Genomic DNA, 15,201 nt, shown 5'->3' with positions numbered 1-15,201 from the left:
ACTGGGGGAAGACCGGTAGGGACCGCACTATTATATATATACATTTAAATCTGTTATCATTGTTTTACTCCTTGTTGAATGTTATTGATCAAATTCCATTTAATTTCAAGTCAGATTAATGTAACTATAACTTTATCACAATAAAATGAAGGGCTCTCTCTCTCTCTCTATATATATGTATATTTAAGCAATAGATCACGACAGGCTGTGGTATACGCTCATTATACCACAGTTAAGGGGCGTTGTCCGTCCCGACGCGCAGCGGAGGGGCGGCGACCCCCTTCACTGTGGTATAATGACCGTATATCACTGACTGAAGTGATCTATTGCTTTTATAAAACGGTTACGTAAATATGGCGAAATGAAAGTCATAGACACCCTCAATTTTGAAAAAGCTAGAAAGTCGGAAAAGCATTTTTTTTAACGAATACAAAAAAGTAGTCCCTCCTGGCTGCCGGCAAAGTGTACGGCGGTTGCTATGCAACACACTGTAGCGTCCTTCAGAGAGAAGGCTAGGCTAAAGACGGTAGCTTGGTTCGCCGGCAATTTAGCCTTCTATCGAGTTCACTCGAACTCGATAGTAGGCTAAATTGCCGACCGTGTGCCTATTGCTTTACAACATTTCCACCCTCTCCAGCAATCAACATGTTTTTTAGGCTTCAGTGAACTACGCTATCGCTTTTATATATACATAAACAACAGTTAGTTAGGCGCGGAGTGATACTGAACTCTGTAAACTGAACGGGCGGCATAGCTTTGTGTATACGCTCAATATACAACGGTTGGGAACCAATCAGATCGCTTGATTTAGGCCCCCCGTTTTATAAATATATTTACGCAATAGATCACAGGCTGTGGTATACTCTCATTAGACCACAGTTAAGGGGCGTTGTCCGTCCCGACGCGCAGCGGAGTTGGGTACCAATCACATCGCTTGATTTAAGCCACTCGTTTTATAATATATATATATATATTTATTTATTTATTTATTTATTTTTATATGTAGGCCTATATACTATGCGTACTATGTATATATATAAATACATAAAGACACGGATACAAATTGAGCGTTCCCGGCAGCCAAATAGTAAACTATGGCCGTTTCTCAATTCGCGTTCTCGTGTGTTCTCGTGTGCTTGCGTTCTCGATAAACGTCATCAGTGGTAGCCCAAGCACTGTTCCAATTCCAAGTACGCGAGAATGCGGGTACTGTCGTAAAACCCGGAAGTGTTCTCGATGCGTTCTCGATGAGGCCGTTCTACCGAGGATGCATCGGAGGTGACTCGTGTGGACTTGGGACCGTTAAATATCCCAGAATGCATCATCGAGTCCGCTGCTGTTCCAATTGCAGGTGCGTACTCGTGTTCTCGGAAGTCCGTACTTGAAAGTCCGGACTTGCCAAGTACGTACTTCCAAGTCCTCGAGAACGTAGTCCGCGTACTTGGTATAGAGAAACGGCCTATGATTGGATCGACCGCAGCCATGACAACAATGCTGGTTGCAATGTTTGGTGTAACCAAGGCCGCCACTAGATGTCGCTATAAACGCAGCGAGCCAAGCCTCGTCAGAGATCTTCTTGAGATAACTTCTGCAGTTTGTTGAGTTATTCAAGATTACTTTTGCCGCGTGACCATGTTGCCCAAAGAAAATAAGATTCATGTGGAACCTGTAAGTATAAGTCAATTTAAATATACATAGTATTTTCCAATTTTTGTGCTGTTGGGTTAACCTAATATCAATGCTAATGATTCATTATGATGTCACGTGAATGAATCCTGTGGAGAAAACGCAAAATAAGCACACTCACACACGCAGCTTGTGTGATGATGCTATTATTTATCAGAAGGATTATATATGTATATATATATAAATACATAAAGACACGGATACATATTGAGCGTTCACGGCAGCCAATTAGTAAACAATGATCGGATCGACCGCAGCCATGACAACGTTGATTGGTTGCAATGTTTGGTGTAACCAAGGCCGCCACTAGATGTCGCTATAAACGCCGCGAGCCAAGCTTCGTCAGAGATCTTCTTGAGGTAACTTCCGCAGTTTGTTGAGTTATTCAAGATTACTTTTGCCGCGTGACCATGTTGCCCAAAAAAATAAGATTCATGTGGAACCTGTAAGTATAAGCTAATTTAAATATACATAGTATTTTCCAATTTTTGTGCTGTTGGGTTAACCTAATATCAATGCTAATGATTCATTATGATGCCACGTGAATGAATCCTGTGGAGAAAACGCAAAATAAGCACACTCACACACGCAGCTTGTGTGATGATGCTATTATTTATCAGAAGGATTATATATGTATATATATATAAATACATAAAGACACGGATACATATTGAGCGTTCACGGCAGCCAATTAGTAAACAATGATCGGATCGACCGCAGCCATGACAACGTTGATTGGTTGCAATGTTTGGTGTAACCAAGGCCGCCACTAGATGTCGCTATAAACGCCGCGAGCCAAGCTTCGTCAGAGATCTTCTTGAGGTAACTTCTGCAGTTTGTTGAGTTATTCAAGATTACTGTTGCCGCGTGACCATGTTGCCCAAAAAAATAAGATTCATGTGGAACCTGTAAGTATAAGCTAATTTAAATATACATAGTGTTCATCATCATGAATCATTATGATTCATGATGATGAATCATGATGATGATGATATTCATTATATATATATATATATATATATATGTAGAACAGTTTAGAATTTTACCGGATCAAGCAAGTATGTAATATATCATAAAAAAGTAAATGAACTTGAATGGTCAAAGCGTTGTGTTCTGTGCCATCACCACAGCTGGACGCTCACCCCCCCGGAGACCAGGAGCAGTCATAGGGAGGAAAATAAGATTCATGTGGAACCTGTAAGTATGCGTTAATATAAATATACATTGTATTTTCCTTTTTTTGTGTTGTTGGGTTAACCTAATATCAATGCTAATGGTTCATTATGATGTATTCATTCATTATATATATATATATATATATATACATATACATATATACATATATACATATACATATATATATATATATATATATATATATGTATACATTTTAAACACAGCTGAATATTGTCATTATGCATTTTCCTTAAGAGAGAGCTGTTCTTAGTTTGGTGATAACTCTCACTCTCCCCGTGCTGTTTGCTCGTTGCGTTGCTAAAGGACTGGTTATGGTTCCACGTTGACGCATCACAAGGGGGTTACGGACCCGTTACGTCCTTGCGGACCCTCCTTACATCCACCACGAGGGCCTGATGTGCGCCTCCCAAAAATTGTAAAGGGCTGATTATGGTTCCACGTCGACGCAACGCAACGACCCCACAGACGCTTCGACGCAGTTGTGAACCTTTATGGTTCTGCGTCGTTTCTGCGTCGTTCTGCGTTCTGCGTTTTAGTGAGCGGACCAATCACAGCCTTTGCGGCTGCGTCGCCTCAACGGAAAGTTGCCTTGCGTGAACGTGGGACCATAATCAGCCCTTAAGGTGCCTTAAAGGGCTGATTATCAGCCCTTAAGGTGCCTTAAAGGGCTGATTATGGTTCCACGTCAACGCAACGCAAGGACCAAGCAGACGCTTTGACACAGTCGTGAACCTGAATCAAACACCTCATTCTCTGAATTGTGGTGTGCATTTTCTGAATCAATTCATGCTTGAATTGTATTTATTTGTGTAAAGGAAAAACAAGCGTTGGTCACCAGGTGACCATTCACAATATAACGGAGTATGCCTCTTATATTATATTAAACCTCTCCGGCGTTCCTTGGCTTTCACATGTGTACTCTCCCGTAGAACAGTTTAGAATTTTACCAGATCATATTTTTTATGATATGTTACCCTGTAATATATCATAAAAAAGTAAATGAATTGGAATGGTCAAAGCTCACCCCCCGGAGACCAGGAGCAGTCATAGGGAGGCCTCCAACGAGGCGTTCTCAAGGATCTTCTCCATACTGGAACGCCAGCGGACAGATATACGTCAACAGATGGAGAGGCTGGATAGGCTGCACCACCTGACACTGGCCTCCAATGTGCTTGAAGCTGCGTCTGAGCCAGCAGGAAACACTGGTGAGCCAACGCTCCCTGTCACTCACTGTGTGGTCATACTATTTTCAACCCGGTATCACACCATCTCATGCTCATAGTCACGAAAATGATCCTATTGAATCGTCTCCCAGAGCACGATTGTCAGATGTTTTTCGTGCTACTCAGAACGTGTTACTGTAAACCCATGCATTTTGAATCAGAGTTTCTCAGACTTCTCAGTTTCTCCGACTATTTTCCTGCTGGAAGGATATTTAGTCCCTTGCATTTCAATTTGGTGATGTTCTTTGACTTCAGAAGGGGGGGATGTGCAGATAGTACAATGCACCCTCTAGTTATGTATACGTCACAACCACAAATGCAACTAAGGGTAAATGCCATCTATTATGGATACTCCATTCAGACCTCCTCAAAAAATTTAAACTAACCACGTCCTTTCAAACCAGTGTCATACAGAAGTGTAGGATAACTATGTAATAACTAAGTTTTTTATTATTGTCTTTTGATTCAGTGATTGTATATGATGTTTAGTTAGTCAGTTGAACGGCGTTTCTCATACTTATTGGGGGTTTTGAGGGACTATAAGAAATAACCAAAATTACATATTTTACACACAATGTGTTTTTCAAGCATATGAAGCAATGAGCTACATTTTTGTTATTGTATATTTAAGCAATAGATCCCCTTAACTGTGGTATAATGAGTATGGCGAAATGAAAGTCATAGACACCCTCAATTTTGAAAAAGCTAGAAAGTCGGAAAAGCATTTTCTTTTTTACAAAAAAGTAGTCCCTCCTGGCTGCCGGCAAAGTGTACGGCAGTTGCTATCCAACACACTGTAGCGTCCTTCAGAGAGAAGGCTAGAGACGGCACCGTGTGCCTATTGCTTTACAACATTTCCACCCTCTCCAGCATATAACATATTTTTAGGCTTCAGTGAGCTACGCTATTGCTTTTATATATAAATAAACAACAGTTCAAGTTAGGCGCGGAGTGATACTGAACTCCGTAAACTGAACGGGCGTCATAGCTGTGCTCAATATACAACAGTTGGGAACCAATCAAATCGCTTGATTTAAGCCACCCGTTTTATAAATATCCATATGCCCTTGTTTACGACCTATGCCAATTATTTCATCTTCTGTAACGTGCCTTTGTTAGGAGCGGGACGCTGTGATGAGGAACATTAATGAACTAAATGTAAGCACAGTTCACGTTGCACACAGGTTCAGGAGTTCTGTGTAAAGTGCCGTTAACACAACCCTAGATGAGGAGTAATCACCTTAATAGTGCACTTCACTCATTTACATATTTAAAGCGATACTGTAGGAATTACTCCCATCTAGTGGTACAATTATATATTGCATTCAAACGAATAGTGCTCGCTTTTCAAATGGACGTTGCATTGCACGTGTGCGTGCATTGTCAGAGATCATCATCATTAGGTGATTTAAGGGTAGGGAGAGGGAGAAGGAGAGGATAGAGAGGCAGTGGATCGGTGGGAGGTAGTAGGCATGAAATGCAACCCTTATATTCTATCAAACATAGCCTATGCTGATATCCTCCAACGAGGCGAACAACCAAGCAATAAGAAAAGCTTGTAATTTAGACAGTAACATTGACTTAACTGTCCAGAAGAAAGCAGGCAACTTCAGCGTCCCTTTGAAAATCGTAATCCTTAATTAGCTCTTTAAACCTGGGAAAAGCTTCCCAGATGTTTACCCTTGTTTTTTTAACTCGCCGGTCAAGTGGCCTTTTTAATTCCCTTATACGCTTTTTTGGCCACTAGGATACCTTCTCCTGTGGCGTGGCATAATTATGATCTTGCATTATGATCAAAGTGCAGTGCAGGCTTCCAAATTTGCTTGTGCAGTGACAAGCGCTTGTCGCTAAGCTCCTTCTGCGTTTCAGTCACGCTGGCTCTGAGCGAAAGTGCGTTTAGCCTGCTAGTACCACCTAGTGCTTGATGTCAACGTGTAATTAACTTTTGTAATCAACGTGGCTCGTTACATTTTGTGACCATAATGGGGGGAGCCTTGAACACATGCACACAGGCACCCACACACAATTCAAGAGCATGCTAGACTCTTCTTCTCACACACTCAATGTGGTTGATAATTGAGTTAATTCAGGTAGATTCTGATTTCCATCTTTCCATCAGAAATTAAACAACTATTAATCTGGTTCCCTATTCCTTATTTCTATAAATGTGCAGCCTGCCATGATCATTGCACTCAACAACAGAAATAGTCAATGCACACTGAGCATGAATAATAGCCTCTCACAGATGAGGGGGGCATTGCCTCGGCGGCACTCAGGGAGGCGCTGTTCTGTCTGGAGCACCTTAGTATACGTGTCTATTTCTTAACCAGCGGAACCGAGTTAACGAAAAAAATATAACAATATACCAATATAAAAAGTGCGCTGTTTTGGAGCAGAGCTATTTGGAGTAAAAGCCGGCTAAATCATTTATCTTTAAATTAATTAATGAGTTAAGCGCACTATTAAAATGATGATGATGATGATGATGATGCAACGTAAACAGTGCTGACGTTTTGTTAATTAATGTTCCCTATCACAGTAACCTAGAATAAATATGTTCGGGGGTTGTTCTGGATATTGTGTTCATATAATGTATTAAATACAGGATATATGCGTACATGTTACAGAAGATGAAATTATGGCCATAGGTCGTAAACAAGCGCATATGGATACATACTGGGGGGCGGGGGGATTCTGAACAAAATGTATCTCATTGCTTCAAATGTTGGAAAAACATATTTGGTATAAAATATGTCATTTTGGTTATTTCTTAAACAGAATATAGCCTTCCCCGATTATAGTTCCTCAAAACCCCCGATAAGTCACAAGCAGTTCAACTGACTAACTAAACTAAAAATGGGAGTATCCATTATACAGAGCATTTACCCTTAGTCGCATTTGTGGTTGTGACGTATACATAACTAGAGGGTGCACTGTACTATCTGCACATCCCCCCCTTCTGAAGTCAAAGAACATCACCAAATTAAACTCAATTGAAAAAATCACGTTTAGTCATTTAATATTATCCCTGCTGAGTCATCAAACATAGAGGCATGATTTACTCTCATGTCCTCTTTTGTGCCCCTCGTTTGGGAAATGATGTGTTTTTGGAGGGTTCAAAAAAAACTATTGCTGTCGGTTCTTGCGATTGACGTAATAATGGGTTTCGAAAATAAAAGTCCCCTACTTTTTTCATGTTTATATTTGGGGGGACAAATGCATGTGTTCTAAAAAGTTCCTACAAAGGACCGTATCCCCTGAAATCAACGCCTGTTTGTGTTTGGGTGTGGATGCATGCATGTATGTAGGTGTGTATGTAAACACACTTATTGCCGCACAATTTAGTGATTGGGTGAAAACTGGAATTATTTGTGGTATGTCTGACAGTTAAACGTTGATGTGAACTGAATGACAGTTCTGTTAAAAAGCTGTACTGTTCTGACACCGTTGTGCTTTCCCTCCCAAAGGTTGAGGTCCTTACTCCAGAAGAAGAAATCGACGGCCCCTCGACTCACTGTGGCCCCTCCTCCGCATTGTGGCCCCTAGACTCACTGTGGCCCCTCCTCCACAGTGTGGGCCCTCCTCTTCACTGTGGCCCCTAGACTCACTGTGGCCCCTCCTCCACAGTGTGGGCCCTCCTCCTCACTGTGGCCCCTCGACTCACTGTGGCCCCTCCTCCACAGTGTGGGCCCTCCTCCTCACTGTGGCCCCTAGACTCACTGTGGCCCCTCCTCCACAGTGTGGGCCCTCCTCCTCACTGTGGCCCCTCGACTCACTGTGGCCCCTCCTCCACAGTGTGGGCCCTCCTCTTCACTGTGGCCCCTAGACTCACTGTGGCCCCTAGACTCACTGTGGCCCCTCCTCCACAGTGTGGGCCCTCCTCTTCACTGTGGCCCCTAGACTCACTGTGGCCCCTCCTCCACAGTGTGGGCTCTCCTCTTCACTGTGGCCCCTCCTCCACAGTGTGGGCCCTCCTCCTCACTGTGGCCCCTAGACTCACTGTGGGCCCTCCTCCTCACTGTGGCCCCTCGACTCACTGTGGCCTATCGACTCACTGTGGCTCCTCCTCCTCACTGTGGCCCCTAGACTCACTGTGGCCCCTCCTCCACAGTGTGGGCCCTCCTCCGCATTGTGGCCCCTAGACTCACTGTGGCCCCTCCTCCACAGTGTGGGCCCTCCTCTTCACTGTGGCCCCTAGACTCACTGTGGCCCCTCCTCCACAGTGTGGGCCCTCCTCTTCACTGTGGCCCCTAGACTCACTTTGGCCCCTCCTCCACAGTGTGGGCCCTCCTCCTCACCGTGGCCCCTAGACTCACTGTGGCCCCTCCTCCACAGTGTGGGCCCTCCTCCTCACTGTGGCCCCTCTTCTGCACTGTGGCCCCTCGACTCACTGTGGCCCCTCCTCCTCACTGTGGCCCCTCGACTCACTGTGGCCCCTCCTCTTCACTGTGGCCCCTCCTCCTCACTGTGGCCCCGCCTCCTCACTGTGGCCCCTCGACTCACCCCCTTCTGTTTACCCTAAATAAATACATTTTAAATTCAAAACGACTGTCTTTAAAAAAAGTTACTTATACAGTTTCATAGAATATTAAATCGCCACAGTGTGATGTTTGTGCAGTACAGTGCAGTGTCTGTAATCTGATTGGATGTAAATTGATCAAATGTTGTGTTGAGCAAAATTATGACCAGTTAAAATTAGCATACAATTACAGTTCAAGTTGAGTTAAAGATGCGATCAACATGGGACTATCAGGTTCAAAACAATGAAGAATGAAGAGCAACAGAGGATGAAGGATTACAGAGGATTATAGAATATTGGATTAGAATCAAAATGGACAGATATATTCGCAGCATAACAAGTAAAACCATTTAGGTAAATAGGGTGAGTGAATATTAAAGCAGTGAAGCAACACAAGAAATTTCTCAGGCGCTTAGAGACAGAAGGAACGACCGGGAAGTCACTCACTCACTCATCAAATACATATCATAAAAAGTTCATGAAATGTCATAATTCACAACAATTACATAATTACATAAAATCTGGGTCTGTGACTCTGTACTTAGATTTTTACCAGTAGGAGGCCGGAGTTTCCGACCTCTAACTGTGTGTTCACACCGCACTTCGCCCCGCGACACGTTTCAATGTTAAGTGAACGTAGAGACGCGTATCGGGCGAAACTTTTTGATTGACAAGATTTGATTGACGGGGCGACAGTTTTCCCCAAGACGGGCGGGCGCTTTCACGTGGATTTTGTCGCGCGAATGAGCGGAAGTTGAAATATTTCAACTTCTTTCGCGGCACTCGCGGTGAGACAGCCAATCAGCGTTCACTCCCTGTGGGTAACGTGGGTGAAGTAACGTAAAACAGCCAATCAGCGTTCACTCCCTGGGTGACGTCACGTAACAGCCAATCAGTTCACTCCCTGGGTGAAGTAACGTAAAACAGCCAATCACCGTTCAGCCGGCTGGGCTAACCGTTCGGAACCGGCCGCAACTGTGGGTCAATTTAATGATATGCGGCTGATATTAACAAACATTGTTTGTTACCAGTTTTCTGTGCACACATTAAGCACACATTAAGCACAGCGACAGATTTCGCTGAGTCGCCCGACAACATACGCAGCTTCGCACGAACAGGCGAAAATTGTGTCTTTTGGTGTGAACGCACAGTTAGGGACATCGAACTGCATGGAACAATACCTGGACGATAGAGCGCAACAGTGTGGTTCCGGAAGTCGAGGTTTTGATCAAAAGCCACAAGTCAAGTCGTCGATAACTGCTGCCACTGAAGTCGATGGCTGGAGTTGGAGAGCTGGAATAGGAGATGAGCTCTACATGATGAAAAATATGTTGATATAGAATATCTAATAAAAAGTACAGATATATGATATACTACTAGCAGTGCTTTTTTTTTTTTTGACAGGGTGGTTCAAGACCCCTGAAGGTTACATTATCACGCTTATTATATGACTTCTTAATAAAGAATTCCACCAAAAATGATTGTATTGATTTAAAAATGGTTGTATTGCTCCTGCTAATGAAAAGATCAGTAAGATGGGATATTGTGAAATAGCGACCATAGCAACGGTCTGCTATACAGAGATAACAGGCCGCTGAATGACCAATCAGAATCTGACATAATACGCAGTCGAGAGACGGCGGAGATTCAACATCAATGACCGGATCCAGGAGCTCGGGGCTATGATCCCAAGATCAGCTGACCAGTAAGTGTCTCTCTTTCTCACACAAGCACACACACACACACACACACGGGCGGTGTTGAGGGTTTCGTGCAGTGGTGTTTACAGTGTTGTGTGTGGTGTTGATGGTATTACACTTTGGATGGTGTTGATGTTATGCTGTGGATGCTGTTTACAGTACTGTGGCTGGTGTGGATGGTCCTGGTGGTGGTGTTGATGGTGTAACAATCTAGGTGGTGTGGTTGGTGGTTTTGATGGAGTTATACTGGGTGGGGTTGATGGTATTAAACTTGGTGGTGTTGATGGTGTTATACTGGGTGGTGTTGATGGTGTTATACTGGGTGGTGTTGATGGTGTTCTACTGGGTGGTGTTGATGGTGTTCTACTGGGTGGTGTTGATGGTGTTCTACTGGGTGGTGTTGATGGTGTTCTACTGGGTGGTGTTGATGGTGTTCTACTGGGTGGTGTTGATGGTTATACTGGGTGGTGTTATACTGGGTGGTGTTGATGGTGTTATACTGGGGGGTGTTGATGGTGTTTAGGGAGCTGCGCTGGAACAAGGGGACCTTCCTGAAGGCGTTGGTGGATTACATCCGCCGGCTGCAGAAGGAGCAGCAGAGAACCAGAGACCTGGAGGTCCGACAGAGGACCCTGGAGACCAGCAACAGAGCCCTGGAGCGACGGGTCCAGGTACCACACCTGGTACACGCCCAGGTACCACACCTGGTACACACCCAGGTCACACACCTGGTACACACCCAGGTCACACACCTGGTACACACCCAGGTACCACACCTGGTACACGCCCAGGTACCACACCTGGTACACGCCCAGGTCACACACCTGGTACACGCCCAGGTACCACACCTGGTACACACAGGTAACACACCTGGTACACGCCCAGGTAACACACCTGGTACACACAGGTAACCCACCTGGTACCCAGGTCACACACCTGGTATACACAGGTAACACACCTGGTACCCAGGTCACACACCTGGTACACACAGGTCACACACCTGGTACCCAGGTCACACAGCTGGTACACACAGGTCACACACCTGGTACCCAGGTCACACCTGTTTCCTTGTTGGTTCTCAGGAGCTGGAGCTCCGTTCAGGCAGCCTGTCCTCTCTCTCTCTCCAGCGGCTCCAGCACCTCCTCCCTTCACCCAAGCTTCGCCTCATCCGTCTCTGCTATGGTGGCCATGTTGAACCCGCCCCTGGTCTCCATGGTGACCACGCCTCCCGACCTGGAGCCCTTGAGCTTTGCGGAGCTGGAGGACCCCCGGGGAGCCCCGCCAGTGTTCTCCCTGGACCTGCTGGGTCTGGGGGTCCTGGAGGACCTCCTGATGGAGGAGGCTGGAGGGGCCGCCCCCCTCCCTCACAGAGCGTCCAGGGGCCGCGGCAGGAGGAACCGCTTCAGTGTGGAGCAGCAGGACTGAGGAGCCGCGGTGCCGCGCCACCAGGGTTCACCTGCAGTGCGTTTACCATGGAAGCCATTGTTACCTGGGCACCGCTGTAACCAGGTTTCCTAAAGGGCCGATTGAAACCCGGGCGCGGTTAGGGTTAGGGTTAGGGTTAAGTAACCCGTCTCCCCGTAGACGGAGCCACAGGGCAGCTAGTTAACCTCCATAACGTTATCCTTATCCAACGCCGTTGGATAAGGATAACCCTAACTGCGCCCGGGTTTCACTCGGCCCTTTAGGAAACCTGGCCCTCTCTCCCCCCCCCCCCCCCCCCCCCCCCCCCCCCCCCCCCCCCCTCTCTCTCTCCAGAGCGTCCGCGGGTGTCTCTGCTCCAGAGGAGCCCCTCCTCCCCAGTGGTGTGCCACTGGGGAGGGTGGTGTTCTGGAGGAGAGACGGCCAGGAGCTCCATGAGCAGGTGGACCCCGGGGTCAAATTTTTTGAGTTCCTTTATTCAAATTGAAAAGCTATAGTGTCCCCGTGATTGCAATGCACTTCGCCACGCTCCGTGTGTTGCAAAATTCAAATGACATTTCAATCCGCAAAACACTTTGCAAAACGTTTTGCAAAACGTATCAGCCAATCGCGTCTGGGCGGGAACTACGTCACTTGCTCGTCAGACCAGCTGATCATCCACGCACGTTGCAATTTATTTATTTATTTATCCCGCAGCAGCTGCCAGACCGTCTTTTCCGCCATTTTCAGTTATAATTACGTAAACTCAGTCAAACCATAGACCTATTAAGAGTCAAATCTGGCACAATGGTAGGCATAGAAAATAAATTGCAACGTGCGTGGATGATCAGCTGGTCTGACGAGCAAGTGATGTAGTTCCCGCCCAGACGCGATTGGCTGATACGTTTTGCAAAACGTTTTGCAAAACGATTTGCAAAGTGTTTTGCGGATTGAAATGTCATTTGAATTTTGCAACACACGGAGCGTGGCGAAATGCATTGCAATCACGGGGACGCTATAGCTTTTCAATTTGAATAAAGGAACTCAAAAAATTGGACAAAATGTTATTCTATTTTTATTGTTATAACTTTAGCAAATTTTATTGAGGATTTCATTGTCACTTTGCATATTAAAATACACTTTGAATAACGTATTTACAAATTACATTATTAAATTGCATAATGAATTGTCAATTGCACAATGTAATGACTTATTGAATTGCAAATTGCAAATTGCATTGCTATTTGAATTTTACTACATATATGCTTCCATATAAAACGTTTACGAGATATGCTTGTTCAAAATGTGCATTTTTGGACTGTTGCTATAGCGCCACCTTTAGGCCAATTTAGATAAAATTTGGACAGTTTCATCTTGACCAATGTGCCTTTGACTATCCCAAGGTTTATGATGATTGGGTTAAGTTAACCCTGTTAACTTAAGTTAAGTTAAATTTTAACGATTTTTGATGATTTTTTGCCTCTGGCGGCCATGTTGTTTTGTCAATCAACTTCATTTCACTTGAGCAGTTGAAACTTCCCTTGGTCCCCAACAGCCACTAAGTCAGTCCCGCTCAAATCAAACATTGTGTCTATGAACTGTGGCGATTTTAGTGACAGGCCACGCCCATTTCGATGCCATACCCTATTTGAAAAAAAAGAAGTATTTTCTCGGTTTAAACCATACCCCTTTTAGAAGTCAATGGCTCATGGGTGCTTTAAAATTTATTGTACAGACTATTACAATAGGTTGCCTTCGCACTTTGTGCTTGGCACCTAATAATAAAAACACTAACAATTAAAGCTGCAAGCAGCATTTGACGGGTGCTAAGCCTAAATCCAACCAATAAGACCCTGTTTGACCATTAAGACCCTGACAGGCCATTAAAACCCTGACGCAGACCATGAAGACCCTGATAGACCATTAAGACCGTGACGCAGACCATAAGACCCTGACGAATAAGTACACAAGTTTGGTGATGATTGACCGCTCGGACTTCACATGGAACCGTCGCAAAGCAGTCGTTGTTATGTTAAGCCCGAGTTGCTAGACGACCCTGGCTGCAAATTAAATTTGCTGCCGCCAGGGGCGTCTAGATTTCTAGGCTGGCAGAATAGTTCTCTGCTCACTAAAAGCAACCAACCTGTCCATCAGGAAGTTCTAAACGTAGCAAAAGCAATCATAGTTGTGCATTGTGCATTGTTCATGCACAACCATGGTGTTGCCGTAACCTAATTATTACTAACTATGACCTCATGTGGTATACAAGGAAACTCTCATCTATCTCTCACACACACGCACGCACACCTCACAAGGTCTGTGTAAAGAACACAGACTGACAGCAGCAGAAAATGTGTCTTACACCAATGAGCTGACATTAATACATAGCACACAAAATAGGCATGTAAAAGGCCAAGGCGTGAGCAAAATAAACACCTGAATGCGACCAAATGATCGTAATATTATCGTAAGTATTAAGTTAGGTGGTTGTACACAAGACACTTCGCTATATCTCACTAACACTTTTTTTCAAAACCAGCCCCAACTGTATGTACCCGCCCAATGCTAACTGTTCCAGCCTAAAGTGATGAAAAGTAGCCCAATTGGGAGGGGAACAACCCAATCTTGCAACACTGGTTAGTGTGTTTGGGGAAAACTGATCCAAAGTTAATCAGGATGATCAGCGTATTCTGGAGTTTCTAACAGTATAGATTTGCACAGCTGTTTCGATTAGTGATAGTTGTAACACATTGGGTTGGAGAGTTCGAAGTTTAAATTATCCTACCAGGTAGAGAACAAGGGAAAACATGTCATTGTAGGCTAAATTGGCAATGGCTGGGCAGAATGGTTCTCTGCTTACTAAGAGCAACCAACCTGTCCATCAGGAATCCTGAAGTAATACCTTTGGCAAATGAAATCATAGGTGGAATGTAAAGGTACTTCTTTGGAAGCTACCATCAACCGTCCCTTGGAACCATTTCCTTGACACACCTTAAAAATAACATAACTGACAGCTATGGAATAGCCTCAGCTTGGATCTGGTGATAGGCGAACAAACTTTCATGACCGTACAACAAAAGGCTGAGGAGTTATGCGTTTTTAAAGTTTTCAATTAATTGCCGCCCCCTATGGTCCTATTTGGATGAACTTTAGCCAGGTTAACCTTGACCTATGCTTCTTTAAGTACTTATTTTGTGCAATGATTGACTCAAGTTAACCACGCCTTTAGTCACCTAACATTGGTTGGGCTAATTTGGACGTCCAGCCGCCATTTTGTTACAGGTTCTTGGTTTCCTAGGAACATGTGCTCAACATTAGGAGAGACAAATGTCTACAGGATTTCATGACTGTAGAAGAAAGGGGTCAGAAAATATGGCCGTCCAAAGTCTGCATTTTCAGTTTGATGATGATTGGGTTAAGTTAACCCCGCCTTTTGGTATTAAGTTAAATTTGGACGACTTTGAGCCTCTGCCGG

Source organism: Micromesistius poutassou (assembly GCF_964030765.1).
Source record: "Micromesistius poutassou genome assembly, chromosome: 3".
Taxonomy (NCBI): Eukaryota; Metazoa; Chordata; class Actinopteri; order Gadiformes; family Gadidae; genus Micromesistius; species Micromesistius poutassou.
This window is presented reverse-complemented; position numbering follows the sequence as displayed.